Consider the following 17057-nt stretch of genomic DNA (forward strand, 5'->3'; position numbering starts at 1 on the left):
ATTACTTGAGGAACCTCCACACTGTTTTCCAAAGTGGATGCACCAATTTGCATTCCCACCAATGGTGTAAGAACTTTCCCCTTTCTCCACAACTTCTACACCATTTGTTGTTTCTTGTCTTGTCAATTTTTGCCATTCTCACTGGCACAATATGGTTTAGATTTCAATTTCCCTGATGGCCAATGTTGATGAACACGTTATTTATTTATTTATTTATTTAATTCATTTATAATGAACATATAATGTATTTTTTTGTTTTTTGTTTTTTTTGTTTTTTTTTTAGCAAGTTAGATATTTTATTTATTTTTTTTTGCACTTTTAAAAAAAATTTTTTATAAACATATATTTTTATCCCCAGGGGTACAGGTCTGTGAATTGCCAGGTTTTCACACTTCACAGCACTCACTATAGCACATACTCTCCCCAATGTCCATAATCCACACCCCTCTCCCAAATCCCCTCCCCCCAGCAACCCTCTGTTTTGTGAGACTAAGAGGCACTTATGGTTTGTCTCCCTCCCAATCCCACCTTGTTTCATTCATTCTTCTCCTACCCTCTTAACCCCCCATGTTGCATCTCCACTTCCTCATATCAGGGAGATCATATGATGGTTGTCTTTCTCTGATTGACTTATTTCACTAAGTATGATACCCTCTAGTTTCATCCACATCGTCGCAAATGGCAAGATTTCATTTCTTTTGATGGCTGCATAATATTCCATTGTGTATATATACCACATCTTCTTTATCCATTCATCTGTTGATGGACATCTAGGTTCTTTCCATAGTTTGGCTTGATGAACCCTTTTTCATGTGCCTGTTAGACATTTGTATGTCTTCTTTGGAAAAGTGTCTGCTCATGCTTTCTGTTAATTTTTTTACTTGATTATCTGTTCTTTGGATGTTGAGTTTGAGATGTTTTTTAAAGATCTCGGAAATCAGCCCTTTGTCGGTAGTGTCATTTGTGAATATCTTCTCCCATTATATGGGTTGCCTCTTTGTTTTGTTGACTGTTTTCTTTGCTGTGCAGAAGTTTTTTGATCTAGATCAAGTCCCAAAAGTTCATTTTCACTTTTGATTCCTTTGCCTTTGGAGACATGTCTTGAAAGAAGTTGCTGTGGCTGGTGTCAAAGAGGTTACTGCCTATGTTCTCCTCCAGGATTTTGATAGATTCCTGCCTCACATTGAGGACTTTTATCTATTTCAAGCTTATCTTTGTGTACGGTATGAGAATGGTTGGGTTTCATTCTTCTATCCATAGCCATCAGATTTTCCCAGCACCATGTATGGAAGAGACTGTCTTTTTTCCACTGGATTTTTTGTTCCTGCTATGTCAAAGATTAGTTGACCATAGAGTTGCAGGTCCATATCTGGGCTCTCTACTCTGTTCCACTGGTCTGTGTGTCTGGTTTTGTGCCAGTACTATGCTGTCTTGGTGATCACAGCTTTGTAGTAAAGCTTGAAATCAGCCAACATGATGCCCCCAATTTTGTTTTTTTTTTTTTTGAACATTTCCTTAGCAATTCAGAGTCTCTTCTGGTTCCACACAAATTTTAGAATTATTTGTTTCAGCTCTTTGAAAAAAATGATGGTGGGATTTTGATCAGGATGGCATTGGAAGTATAGATTTCTCTAGACAGTGTAGACATTTTAACAATGTTTATTCTTTTGATCCATGAGCATGGATCTTTTTTTTTTTTTTTGTCTTCAATTTCTTTCATGAGTATTCAGTAGTTCTTCAAGAACAAATCCTTAACCTCTTTGGTTAAGCTTATTCCCAGGTATCTTATGATTCTTTGTGCTATAGTAAATGAAATAGATTCTCTAATTTTTCTTTCTGTATTTTCATTGTTAGTGTATAAGAAAACAACTGATTTCTGTGTATTGACTTTGTATCCTGCCACATTACTGAATTGCTGTATGAGTTCTAGTAGTTTTGGGGTGGAGTCTTTTGGGTTTTCTATATAAAATATCATGTTATTGGTGAAGAGAGAGAGTTTAACTTCTTCTTTGCCAATGTGAATATCTTTTGTTTCTTTTTGTTGTCTCATTGCCGTTGCTAGGACTTCTAGTACTATGTTGATTGATAGTGGTGAGAATGGACATCCTTGTTGTGTTCCTGATCTCAAAGGGAAGACTGTCAGCTTTTCCCCATTGAGGATGATATTCACTGTGGGTTTCTCATAGATAGATTTTATGAAGTTGAGGAATGTTCTCTCTATCCCTATACTTTGAAGAGTTTTAATCAAGAATTGATGCTGCATCTTGTCAAATACTTTTTCTGCATCAATTGAGAGTACCATGTGGTTTTTCTCTCTTCTCTTATTTATTTGTTCTATCATATTGATTGATTCACGAATGCGAAACCACCCTTGCCTCCCAGGGATAAATCCCACCTGGTCATGGTGGATAATCTTTTTAATGTACTGGTGTATCCTGTTGGCTAGGATCTTGTTGAGAATCTTAGCATCCATATTCATCAGGGATACTGGTCTGAAATTCTCCTTTTTGGTGGGGTCTTTGCCTGGTTTGGGAATCATGGTAATGCTGGCTCCATAAAAAGAGTCTGAAAGTTTTCCTTCTGTTTCTATTTTTTGAAACTGCTTCAGGAAAATAGGTATTATTTCTTCTTTGAATATTCAGTAGAATTCTCCAGGGAATCTCTCAGGTCCTGGGTTCTTGTTTTTTGGGGGGAGGTTTTTGATCACTGCTTCAATCTCGTTACTAGATATTCATCTATTCAGGGTGTTAATTTCTTCCTGATTCAGTTTTGGAAGTTTATACATTTACAGGAATGCATCCATTTCTTCTAGGTTGCTTAAATAAGTGGCCTATTACTGTTGGTAATAGTTTCTGATAACTGTTTCTATTTCCTTGGTGCTTGTCATCATCTCTCCCCTTTCATTCATAATTTTATTAATTTGGGTCTCCTCTCTCTACTTTTGGATTAGTTTGGCCAGTGGTTTATCAATCTTATTTATTCTTTCCAAAAACCAGCACTAGTTTTTTTTTTTTTTTTGATGTGTTCTATTGTATCTCTAGTTTCTAAATCATTGATCTCTGCTCTAATCTTGATTATTTCCCTTCTTATGCATGGGGTTTGCTTAATTTTTTGTCGATTTTTCAGTTCTTTAAGGTGTAAAGAGAGCTGGTGTATTCTGGATTTTTCAATTTTTTTGAGGGAGGCTGGATGGCTATGTATTCCCCCCTTAGGACAGCCTTTGCTCTATCCCATAGGTTTTGGACTGAAGTATCTTCATTCTCACTGGTTTCCATGAGTTGTTTAGGTTCTTTGATTTCCTGGTTTATACATACATTCTTAAGCAGGGTGGTCTTTAGCTTCCAGATGTTCGAATTCCTTCCAAGATTTTTCTTGTGGTTGAGTTCCATTTTCAAAGCATTGTAGTCTGAGAATATGGAGGGAATAATCTCAATCTTTTGGTATCAGTTGAGTCCTGATTTTTTGACCCAGTATGTGGTCTATTCTAGAGAAGGTTCCATGTGCACTAGAGAAGAATGAGTGTTCTATTATTTTAGGGTGGAACGTTCTGTATATATCTATGAGGTCCATCTGGTCCAATGTGTCATTCAATTCTATTGTTTCTTTATTGATTTTCTGCTTGTATGATCTGTCTATAACTGAGAGTGGCATGTTACAATCTCCTACAATTAATGTATTCCTGTCATTATGACTCTTTATCTTGATTAACAGTTTTCTTATGTAGTTGGCTGCTCCCATATTGGGGGAAGAAATATTTACAATTGTTAGGTTTTCTTGGTGGATAGTCTTTTTAAGAATTATGTAGTGACCTGTATCTCTGACTACAGTCTTTAGTTTAAAATCTAATTCATCTGATATGAGAACCACTACTCCAGCCTTCTTTTGAGGCCCATTGGCATGAAAGATGCTTCTCCATCCCTTCACTTTCAGTCTGGATGTATCTTTAGGTTCCAAATGGGTCTCTTGTTGACAGTACATGGGTGGATCCTGTCATTTTATCCAATGTGCAACTCTGTGCCGTATAATGGGAGCATTTAGGCCATTCTTGTTGAAAGTAATTATTGGATGACACGTTTTTATTGACATCATGTTGCCTGTGAAATCATTGTTTCTATGGATTATCTGTGTAAATTTCTGTTCTATGTTACTCTTGGGTTCTTTCTTCTTTTATAGAACCTCCTTAATATTTCTTGTAGTGCTGTTTTGGTGGTCATATACTCTTTTAAACCTTGCTGTGTTGAAAACTCTTTATTTCTCCATCCATTTTGAATGTCAACCTTGCTGATTAAAGTATTATTGGCTCCATGTTCTTCTCAATTAGTGCCCTGATTATGTCTTGATAGCCCTTTCTGACTTGTCAGATTTCTGTAGATAGGTATGATGTTATTCTGATGAATCTTCCACTGTCCATAAGGAATCTCTTCCCCCTAGTTGCCCTCAGGAGCTCTTGTCTAAGATTATGATTTTTCAGTCTCACAACCAAGTGTCCTGAGATATTTCTAGATTTTTTTTGATAATGGGGGATGGTCTTTCTGCTTTTAGGACACAAAAACTTGTTCCATTCCCCAGAGGGGGAAATTTTCATACAAAATTTATTCAACTATATCTTCTAGTCTTCTCTCTTCCTCCACCCCCTCAGGAGTCTGACATTGGAATGTTTCATGTCATAATTTATTTCCCTGATTCTGTTTTCATGGTTTCTAAGCTATTTCTTCCATACCTCCTACTGATCCTTTTTCTCTATCTGTTTGTCCTCTAGATCACTAATTCTATATTCTGCCTCAGTTACCCTAGCTGTTAGAGTATTTAGATTAGACTGTATCTCATTGATAGCATTTTTAACTTCTTCATGTGTGGCTTTCACTTCTGTCCTTAGGGATTCTATGTTGTCACTAATGGTTTTCTCCAATCTAGCCATTGCCTGGATAATTATTACCCTGAATTCCCTTTCTGACATACTGTTTATGTCCATATCCAATAGTTCTGATGGAAAGGGCATGGTCTCTGAATTTTTCCTCTGTAGGGTATTCCTCCTCCTAACCATTTTGTTGAAAGGTAGTTGAGGGAATGTATAGATGAATATATCAACCATGATCTAGGCAATGTGAATCCTGGAACGCTTCTGAGAAGTCAAAAGTCACTCCTAAAAAGAAAGGAAAAAAAAAGAAAAAAGAGAGAGAGAAAAAAAGAGAGAGATGACCCAGTTAGAATGGGCCCCAATGGTAAGATTTATAAGGTATACAAACAAAAATACTCACAAAATAAATGGAAAGAAACAAAAAAGAACCCAGGCAAAATGAACCCAAAGGGTAAGATTTATATAATACCAGAACAAAAACAAATTCACAGAAACACTGACAGAAGCAAAAGATGGGAGGGTGGTTATAAATCCTGGATATGGGCGAGGACATTTATTTTGATTCTTCTTGGGTGTATCTTGATATCTTTTTTAAAGCACTCAACTTTCCAGAGATAAAGGGAGATTAAAACTTGTTTATATATAGGGGTAGTATTGATTAGGGAAAGAGGATTACCTTGAAGCTTATATCTATATGTATATTAAAAAATAGAAAAGAAAAAGAAAAACACAGGTATATGTGTGAAAAAAGTTCAAGTTAAAAGGTTATTATGTTGTGTTGTATTAAACCTCTAGTTGTATTGGTAAGTAGGTTAAAAAATTAAAAAGAATAATAAAAGTGATAATGAATTAAAAATAAGAGTTCTATCTATGAAATATACAGGTTTTAGGGCAATACCGGAAGCTTAATGTATTGTTTTCCCCTGATATTGGGGTTTTACAGTTTTATGGGGATCCTGTGGTGGTTGTCCTGTCATACTTTTGGCTGGCCCTCTGAGGGAGAAGCCTGCCATGTTGTTTTCCAGGCAGTCTTGCTTAGGTTGAATCCTTCTGCTCCCTGTCAAGGGGCTGGTCTCTGTGGAAACTGGTTTTTCAGGATTTTATTTTCTGGAGGGTGTGTGTGTGTGTGTGTGTGTGTGTGTGTGTGTGACTTTTTGCGGCTTTTCAGAGGTTTAGTGGAAAGCAAACTGCACCCAGGCCCCTGTCTCAGAGAGAAGCCTCAGTCTGCCCTCTGGGTGGTCCAGAACAGACAGATTCCCCCTCTGCAAACTCTGCTGAAGCATACAACCTCCCAATGGCAGTGCTCATCCCCACCCACCTTCTCAGGGGTTGCCCAAAGTGCCCACTTATCTCTGCACCCCTGTGCCACTCAAGCTGTGAGGTATGTTGGTCCAGGGAGCCCTTTTCTGGTGGCTTCCTTTGCCAGGACTACTCTCTGGAGTCCAGACCTCAGGGTTGTGCAGGTCTCTGTTCCCTGAGAGATCCTGACCAGAGATTTCATGCTGAGTTCCTTCATGCCTGGGCTGGGAGCATCCAGACCCTCGGCTGGTCCTAGTGACCACCTGCTAGCACCCACACAGAGCTCTTTCAGGTGTAGGTAGGGAGCATGGTTCAGACTCTGGTCATGCAGTGCACACAGAGCACAAAAGGCTATAGCTCTAGAGAACACAGGCTGGCACCATCATCAGACTTCCTCATGCTGGGGTGGGAGTGCCCCCAGCCCAGTGGTGATGTCAGTCACGCAATCCCAGGGGCTCCGCCACACTATCTCTGGCATGGGTGGTCACTGGTGGTGGCTGTCTTGGGTCCATGGGCTTAGGCCCGTGCTCATGACTGCCCAATTCCACCAGTTGCCCCTTAAGATCTCTTGGTCTTTTTGAGTGTTTTTAACCAGACTCCAAATTAATAATGATCCCCAATCACAGGGTACTTTTGTATTGAGGTATTACTTTCTAATGGGTCATTTTTAGTGGCTTCCTCCCCCTTCTGCTTATCCTCCAGTATCAGTTGGAACATTCCCGCTCCACTTTACCTCTCCACTGGTGTCTTCTTCCCCCATAGAGATCCAGAAGTGTATAATCTTACATCTCAGGTTGATTTCGTGGGTGTTCAGTGTTCTGGTAGATAATTAGCTCACTTTAGGGGACTGGTTGAAACAGGGTCTCCTATTTCTCCACCATCTTGCCCCTCCCTCCCCAATTAAAAACAACCGATTTTTAATTTTTTAATTAAAAGTGTTTATTGGCTATTGACTTTAATAGACTTACATTAAGGGGAAAAAACCAATTTTTTAAAATGTGTTAATAAGAAAAATACCCAGAGAAATGTACAATGCTGAGCAGAATATTTAGTGTTTTGAACATAAATAAAACTCATAAATTTTATATGGATTCTTGGATATTAATACTCTTCCAACAGTCAATTTGTCATTGAGCAGGAATATAAATATATGAACAAGTCTAATCCAATATATTTCAAAGCCAGCAGATCCTTAAGAACAAAATGTCTTTCATAACTACCCTTAGCATTCATGAAGGAGAGATTATAGGAATGTCATGGATATTCCTAAACCATTAAGAAAAGAAAAAAATATATACTTAACACTTAAAAACACAGTAACCACATAATAATTAAAAATAATATCCAGTAATGCCCCCTGAAATGAACAAATAACAAAATATAACCTAAGAATTTAAAACAAATATATCCCATGCTCCTACAAAAGCAAAGGCATTTTTTTTTCGTTCTGTTGGCTGTTTTTACAAAACCTATGTGTGTATGTATTCTTACAGAAAACCTGACAAATATAGAACAGCCTAGAGAAAATAAAAATCACCTGTCACACAATCAACATGAATGTCATTCCTTTGGTGAGAGCAGGAAAAACTCATAGAATAAGAGGAAACACAGGAAGTTCTTTCTAGCCTCAGGATCTGCTGATGCCAATTCACCAGCCACTTCAAAGTTCACAGGTCATGCATCTTTATAGGTTCTCAAATATCTCTACTGTTACCTGATTGCTGGCACCAATGCATTTATCATCAGGCCAATAGTGATCAGTAAACAAGGACACAAGAAGGCTATGACTGTAATCTAAAACTTTTTGTTCCTCTAACATTACAGCTGGATAGAACCTTGGAAGTTCATGTAGTCCTACCCACCATGCTTATCCTTCTTTGTTCAGAAGGAAATAGGCATGGAGAGGCTAAGTGATTTGCCCAAGTGTCACAGCTGAGTAGAACTGAAATCTAGTCTTCCAGTTATATGGCCAGGGCTTTGTCCAAGGGAGCACATGGTGAATGAATCTCCCCAAGTGATGGGGCTACAGTAATTATGTAGTCAGACTATTAATGAGCCTGAAAGGCAGACCACAGTGAATCTATATGACCAAAAGCATCTAGACAAACTTTCGACTCATAATAGGCAATTGAGTGGGCTCTGGAGAGACAAGCTACACATATATCATGTGGTCAAATTAAGGTGTGTGTCCTGGGCCAACTAATCATAGCACCAATGTGTGATCCCCACATTCCATGGAGATTTGAGCCTAGTTAGAGACCTATGAGGGGTTTAAGGAGTCTCAAGACCAAAACAAGTTGGGAGGTGTGCAGGACCTAAAGGAATCTTAGAATGAAGCTGAGTCTTACCAAGGTAGTTAGTTAATTGCTGTCAACTAGGAAAAATTAAAAAAAAAAAAACCTGGACAAAACAGGGTACAACACCATGGACATTCCAACTTGCCTCTGTACACGAAGACCGGCTCTGCCTCACACCTGACCCATCAGACGTTGCATAGTATCCATGAGCTTTCTGCTATGGCTCAGCTTATATGGTCCTCATTGGTAGAACACCATGAATCCTTGGCATAATAGAAGGAAGGAAATGGAAACTTTATAGGCATGCCAAAATTGCTCCCGTACTGTTCCCTGCATGATTCAGTCAGCCCCTGCCCAACCGGTTATGTAAGGAACAAGTATGTGTCTATGTGGGGTATTGGATGATGAGTGGAAATACCTACTTCTAAGTTCATGACAATTCAGCAGGCCCTACAGACAGACTGGTTCCAGTGTCTCTCAGATGGAGAGATGTCTTGTGAGCCACTCCCATTAAAAGAGCCAGAAAGTCTATTGATTGATTGCTTCCCTTGATAATCATCTATGGCTACAGGAAGAGTCAGAGGTTCTTCAGAAAAGTGCCACCATTGGAGTATTGGAGGTAGAGATGTGATGGAGGAGAGGCTGAGGTCAGCACGAGATATAACTGAACAGCCAATAGGTGGTTTTCTTCTGGATGGCTTCCAAGGAATCCAGAAAGCCTAGAAACTAGACTGTACTTGATGTCATCAGTCACTGCAAATCTGCTAGAGGACAAACCAAGTCTCATCTGTAGAGTCAGCCAGCCAGATGAGGTGCTAAAGTGCATTGAAAGGGGAATGGACTTATTCAAGAGTTTTTTTTTCCCCCCTTATCAAGTGATAGAATGGATTTGTGCCCTGACTTTCAGCTTCCAGTAACTGTTTTATTTTTTATTTTTTTTAAGATTTTATTTATTTATCAGAGAGAGAGAGGGGGAGAGAACAAGCACAGGCAGACAGAATGGCAGGCAGAGGCAGAGGGAGAAGCAGGCTCCCCACCGAGCAAGGAGCCTGATGTGGGACTCGATCCCAGGACGCTGGGATCATGACCTGAGCCGAAGGCAGTTGCTTAACCAACTGAGCCATGCAGGCGTCCCTCAGTAACTGTTTTAAATCTCTTTAAAAGTTTAAAACGTTTGTGTTAGAGCTTTGAGAGACAATCCTTATTCATTGAAGACTCCATTCTTTATGTGTTTAACATTTGTAATAACTCCTTCATTTAAGAATGAAGTGAAAAAAAGAATGTTATAAAAATACTCTTAATGGGTATATATTTCTGTATGAGAATGTTATAAATTATAAAGTTATTTCTATTAGCAGCAACATATGGAAACATATAAAGTTATAGATAGATATAGATAAAATTTGCTAATAGAAGATACTAACAAAACTGCTACATTTACATTAAGGGTGGAGATAGTTCTTAGAAGGAAATTATCAGAAATAGTAATAACCTTGTACCTTGGCAATGACTCAGGACATTGAGAATCTGGGCAGGTTATCTCTGGGAGCAAATAGGAAGGTAAGAGCCTTTCCCTGGACAGAGTCTGACAGTTGGGAAATAGTGTAGATCCTGCTTAAGTATATATCTAACTGAATGGATAAAAGTTTACAGTAAACCACTTAGATGGAATAACTTTAAAATTGCTTTTGCATTGGAATTCTACCTGACTACCTATCAAGAGAGTTGGTTGGAACTTTTCTGGCCCGTGTAGATGACACATTTATCTTCAATAGTAAATGAGCCAGTGTAATCTGCAATAGTAAGTGTGCCAGTGTAGAGTTGACAACATAACCATAGATTTCCCCCTTTGTATCTGTCTGTGGTTTTCTTGGTTTGGTAGGTAGGAAAGAGGGAGGTACAATAAAGTACTTGTTGAGTCAAATCATGAACTTCCACTTTTATAGTTATTACTATTACTAGCTTTAGAGTGAAACTGTCTACCATAAACTTCAGCTAAGAAACTTCAGTTTGGTGTTTGAAATTTAACTGCAGTGCAGTACTAAATTGTTTTTGTATGTTTTGTTGATGATGGTAGTATTAGTGGTGAAAGAGGGAAGAACCAGCAAGAAGTTGCACTTGTCACTACAAGGTGCACTAGGCTCTGAGAGGACAATTTAAATAATGTTCTGTGACCACAATGAAGATTACACTTACCATGGGCCAGCAGAGCAAATGAGGAAGAAGTCCATGGTGCCTCCAGTGGTTTTTGGGCATTGTTAGGAAAACAAAATATGGTTGAATTTTAACTCTAAACTCACTGATAATACAGAGACTTGCCAAAGGCCAAAGATGATAAAACAACTAGAACGCCAAAATCTTTTGCACAACCAATATATATATACCTACCACTGACACTAGACTAAAAACTCAAATTTACCCTAATGAAAGTGTAGTGGGGTAGCTGCCTTTTAGGAAATATTTGTGATCCTATTTCCTTAGAGCCACTGCAAAGTTTCTGTTAACATAGCTCTCAATATAGTTAAGGGCAGTAATTTTACATGAGAACTGTAAGGTTGAAAAGGTCTTGAGGTTCACTACTCTAATCCCACTAAGACTGAGCTATCAGATCATCCTCTAACCAGTCAAGAAAATCCTTTTCCTTTCAAAGAAGGTAGAATTCTGGTTTTTAACTTAGTATGTTATTCCTTTGGCAGCTAAATGCTGTGATTTTTATAACACGTTAAAATAACTCAGCATAGATAGTATGATATTATGTATATGTTATCCAGATTGTACTTTAATTTGGGGGGGGGATTGGTTTTCAAATTAAAAATCTACAATGATCAGACTAGGGCAGGGCTAATCCGTATTCCACAGGTTGTCAAGTAGCTTCTCTCAGAAAGGCTAGACTCCACAGCCAGATTTTTTCAAGTGCTTCTGTTTTTCTACTTCTCTCAATACCTAAGGCTTTTGCTAATTATCATACAGAATGTCAGAAATAGTCTTCTATTGGTGAAATTCATTGATTGTTAATTACCATGATTGATTATTAGAAATGGGCTCTTGCTAGAGAAATTAAAGGTCTTCAAGATACAAAAATAAACATTGGCTAAAATATTTTAGCATTTATCTTTAGATCTGATGAGTGTTTTAGAATGCAGTGAGGCATTCCCATCAAGTGGATCCCAGTTTGAGCCACTAATCTATGTTCTAGAAAATATCTTGTGGCTTGATTTTGACTGTAGACAAAAACTTATGCCTCTGGAATAGTGAGTCTTGTATCTGCCTTGAGTTTTTTTTCTAGAAAGGTAGTGGTAACGGCACCTAAAATGACAGAGAGCTAAGCCTTTACAGAACTTACAGAACAGATTTATGATCAGTTTCTGTCTGCTTGCTAATGTTTAATTAATGTATGTGTGACAGAATTTGATCTTATACTTGCTTCCATTATAACTTGGCAGTGAAGCCTGAAGAAAGTAAGTAAACCTCACTCACCTCAAACTTCTTTATGACAACCCTTATCTACAGAGAAGAACCTAAGAGTTGTGCATGATTAAATTAGCTTAGGTCAGTTTGCAACAGAAACTTTTTCTGTAGCTGCATTGAGTAATTACTCTGTAAAGCAAAAACTTCACAAAGAAAGGAAAGGAGTCCAGGGTGGTATTTTACTTCTGACCCAGTCTCTCTCTCTCTCTCTCTCTCTCTCTTTCTCTCTCTCTCTCTCTGGACATTTGTTAAATTAATGTGTTTAGGGGTGGCCTGTCAGAGGAAGATAAAAGCTCAGGTTCTTAGAGGAAGTGAAAAAAATTGCCCTGTTGTGTGTATCCTCAACTAAAGCCTTTGAGAAAGATGAATGTCAGGATTAAATGGATATATATATATATAGATATAGATATCTATATCTATATCTATATCTATATCTATATCTATATATATTGTTGTTGTTGTTGTTGTTTCTTAGTACAGGAATGTCCTAAATATCTCAGATTTTCTAGTGTTTTATTCTTCTCTCTGATATAAAACAGGAAAAGAATATTCATAAAAAGAAAACTATTATTTGCCTTTGGTTTCAAGAAGAAAAATGTGTATGTGGAGGGAGAGGTTGGAGGGAAGACCAAACAAACAAAAAAGACCTGAGGAGTGAGAATTATCTTCTTCATAGACCTACTGCAGGGCCATTACCTGGTTTGCAAAGTATAAAAGAATGGCTTATCAGGGAAGATCATCCTTCTATTTCTCTCTCTCTCTCTCCCTATCTCTCTCTCTCTGGAGTTCTTAAGGGTCAGACTGAAAAACAACTCCAATCTATAACAAGGGGACACAGGGACTGCTAGATCAAGTTAATCTGGAATATACCCAGACCAAAGCTCCAGAGACAAACTTAAGGAAAGCAGATGTCTAGAGAATTTTAAGAAAACCCTTGTAGATCCTGAAAAAAAAAAAAAAAACAGTTAATTCAATGAAACATAAGAGGTGAAAAAAAGGAAGAGGACTCCTCCAAGCTAGCTCATCTCTGTTTCTGAATAAAGACACACTCTCCCCTGCAAGTCCAAATCTGAACTCAACCTCTCTATGAATATAGCCTGATTAACATTGACCTATTGCTGCCTCTACCCTTTGTTCCCACTACTACCATGTTCAATTCTTTGTATTTTAGACTTTTGAACCCTTGTATATGCATTTCCTTTCAGCCATATTAGTTTGCATTTGCTAGTATGCAAGTATGAAAAGTTAAACTTTCCAAATATTGTCTAAATTTCTCTCATATTAAATAGTGAACAACCACCTCTGAATACTATATTGCTTCTATTTTATTATAAAAGAATCTATAAGAGTATCTAATTTTACTGCTTTATAATAGAATTCCAGGATATTAATTAAGGTTATTTATGTAGCCTGGGATAGATAATTTTATTCTGAGAGTAATTAGGAACAAAACTGAGATAAAAGAAGAAGCAGTGACTGAATTGTAGCTCTCTAATCTCTAAGTGGCTTTTTTGTTTCTCTACCCCACCCCATGTGGAAATTAAAACAAACAAACCAATGAATAAACAAAAGAACAGAGAAGAGTGGAAGAGAAGGAAGATAGAGAGAGAGAGAGAAAGAGAGAGTGAGAGGGATAGAGAGAGATAGTGAGGGTGAGATGTGTAGGTGGAACAAATCAGTGCTGGTTTGCTTGGCACCAGTGAGAGTAGGGGGCTCCTGTCTGCAAAACTTTTGAAAGGATTGGTAGATAAGTAAGAAATTTGTGTAACTCTTATGGAGCAATCCCACTTTGGAACATCTTGTTCAAAGGCATTATCTATGTGTAAAGCCAGGAAACAGGTTATTGATACTTGCACTATTAGTCCCAGTTGGGAATCTCCAATTTTAATGAGGATCCTGTCTTCCTCATTTGCCCTTTAAGACCTCCTAATCCATGTTCTGAGTGGCTTGGTTCTCTGGCTTTACATATACTGGCCTTTTTTAAAAAAAAAAAAAGATTTTATTTATTTATTTGACACAGAGAGGTCGCAAGTAGGCAGAGAGGCAGGCAGAGAGAGAGCGGGAAGCAGGCTCTCTGCTGAGCAGAGAGCCTGATGTAGGACTTGATCCCAGGATCCTGAGATCATGACCTGAGCTGAAGACAGAGGCTTAACCAACTGAGCCAGCCAGGAGCCCTACATATACTGGCTCTTATTTGACAATTCAAATAACTGTCCTCTGGGCACTATATCCATTCACTCTTCATTTTATGCTTCAACTTTATAACACTAATATAGTATCCTTTTCTCCCATATTAGTTGTTAACAGAGATAAACTTAGGTCTTTATTTCAATAATATCCCATTTTATAATTTTCATACATAATAATCATTTCTAAACAATAATTTCACAATATTTATAGATTACAGTTGAGGTCAGTCCATGGTGTCATTGGGTGATGGATGAGGGATCCTTCCTTTTTCTCATTTTATTCTTTATTAAAAATATGTATTCATTTGAAAGAGAGAGAGAGTGAGGGTGAGCCCAGGGGGAGGAGCAGAGGGAGAAGGTCAAGCAGACTCTGTTGAGCATGAAAACTGACACAGGGCTCCCTTAGATCATGACCTGAGCCAAAGTCAGGAGTCAGACACTTCACTGTTTAACCAATTGAGCCACTCAGGCACCCCTCATTGTATTCTTTTTTTATTCTTTTTTTTTCTCATTTTATTCTTGATAACAAAGGTTCTTTATGTCCCTGCCGTAGGGGGAGCTGACTGATTATAGTAGAAGAAGAAGAGTCTTATAGGTTCCCTACTCAGTTGATTTGAGTTCTATTCCTCAACCATTGCTTACAGTGATAAAGAAAGGGAAATGGTAACAAGCTGTATGTGCAATTTCTTGTCATATCATTGTGAGACTTAAACTGTTGATTATATTGCTAGGTCACAGGTGAGAATATTGGTATGAACAAGATAGTCAGTTGTCTGAAAATAAACTTTATAGTCAAACTATGTTATTAGAAGGATTTCTGAAATTATTAACATGATCCCTATAGGAGATGCCAAAATGAAAGAAAGTACTATTTTCTACCTGCAAGGAATGTTGGTTACATGCAAAACAACAGAATATTTGAGGGTATAATTTATTGGAAATGTAAATATATCAACATTACAGTCTCAATGCTATTGATGCATACTTATTTCACATCTGTTTTATGCTTAGTTTAATTGAATATTGCTCCCTGGCACATTATTATTTTATTGTTTATATATGGATAACAGCCTGTGTTTGTAGCATTACCAATCCATTTGTTTTTCATATTTTTAGAATTGCAGTGTCACAATATCTTATCAGATCAACAGTTCAAATTTATTAACTTGCATCTTAGTATTTGCAACCATTTATACATATTGTGCAGAGGGTTACTTTCTCTATACAGGGGAAATAAAAAGATTTTCTAAGAAAATGAATACAGTAACAAAGATTAGAAAGAGACTATTCATACTTCTTAATAAAATGCTTCTTTAGAAAAATTTTGAAGTACTTATTTGCAATCAAAACTTGTGTACCTCTCATAATATATTACATATTAAGCAAAAGTCTTCTCTGAGTACTTGCTCCACTGTTAGATGTCCATTAGCTGATAGGATTAGAGATGGACAACTGGCCCAAGGTACTCAATATTTTTTCACTCTCTTTCTCCCTCTCTTTTTCCCCTTTCCTCCCCTTTTCTCCCCTCCATATATATATATATATATATATATATATATATATATATAAATAAACTTGGACCTGAGGCAAGGGAAAATAACACTTAGAGATTAGAGAGCTACAACTCAAAGTCCCTGACTCTTTTTCATCTTGGTTTTGTTCCTAATTACTCTCAGAGTAAAATTATCTCTTTAGTCTACTTAAGTAATCTTAACTAATATTCTGATATTCTATTTCAAAGCAGTAAAATCTTGGTACCCAAGGTAGTGGATACTTTACTTAGAATTTATAATTAAAGCATTAAGAGAGTAAAACAATTAAGCAAAGGATGCTTTGCTATATGAAATTTTGGCCAGAGTCAACTCCAGAACAAGTCTAATACCATAGTAAGGCTGGAAATATAGAAAATTAGAGATCCATGAGTATAAAGAGAAAATAAGTCAGTAAAGAAAAATAAGAGAATTAAGCATATGCAGACAGAAATAGAGAGGAGGGAACGTATGAATCATGAGAGATAGGAAATGTAGTTTTAGTTACTGATTTTCCAGTTTCATTCCCACCTGGCCAAATAGTATTTTGGGTTCAATCCTTGGATGTCCATAACTTTCCCTGTCATATCCATACAGTAAACCTATCTTGACTTTTTCTACTCTTATAAAAAGATTATAAAATTAATCACCAATTAAGTTTTATTAGATGTTATGTGATAGTAATATACTAAATGCTATGGGGCAAGCAAAACAAAAAATGAAGCTTAAGACATGGCCCTTTTAGGATTTGGGGGAAATTGGAGGGGGGGAAAAACCATGAGAGACTGTGGACTCTGAAAAACAATCTGAGGGTGTTTTGTGGGGGCGGGGGCTGGGAGGTTGGGTGAGCCTGGTGGTGGGTAATATGGAGGGCACGTACTGCATGGAGCACTGGGTGTGGTGCATAAACAATGAGTTATGGAAAGGATATTTTTAAAATAAAATTAAAAAAAAGAAACAGTACTTTTTTAAATTAAATTTATTTATTTTCAGAAAAACAGTATTCATTATTTTTTCACCACACCCAGGGCTCCATGCAATCCATGCCTTCTATAATACCCACAACCTGGTAACCCAACCTCCCAAGCCCCCCACTTCAAACCCCTCAGATTGTTTTTCAGAGTCCATCGTCTCTCATGATTCACCTCCCCTTCCAATTTACCCCAACTCCCTTCTCCTCTCTAACACCCCTTGTCCTCCATGATATTTGTTATGCTCCACAAATAAGTGAAACCATATAATTGACTCTCTCTGCTTGACTTATTTCACTCAACATAATCTCTTCCAGTCCCGTCCATGTTGCTACAAAAATTGGGTATTCGTCCTTTCTGATTGAGGCATAATACTCCATAGTGTATAGGGACCACATCTTTCTTATCCATTCGTCCATTGAAGGGCATATGGATTCTTTCCACAG

At 37.5% G+C, this 17057-nt stretch overlaps 1 pseudogene; it reads left to right on the top strand.

Moving 5' to 3' along the window:
* The first annotated feature begins 8485 nt into the window (after nt 1-8485).
* On the top strand, nt 8486-9371 carry LOC101693950 (annotated as a pseudogene).
* The last annotated feature ends 7686 nt before the right edge of the window (nt 9372-17057 follow it).

The sequence above is a fragment of the Mustela putorius genome, unplaced genomic scaffold (genome assembly GCF_011764305.1).
Source record: "Mustela putorius furo isolate JIRA1106 unplaced genomic scaffold, ASM1176430v1.1 tig00003901_pilon_pilon_pilon, whole genome shotgun sequence".
NCBI classification, from domain to species: Eukaryota; Metazoa; Chordata; class Mammalia; order Carnivora; family Mustelidae; genus Mustela; species Mustela putorius.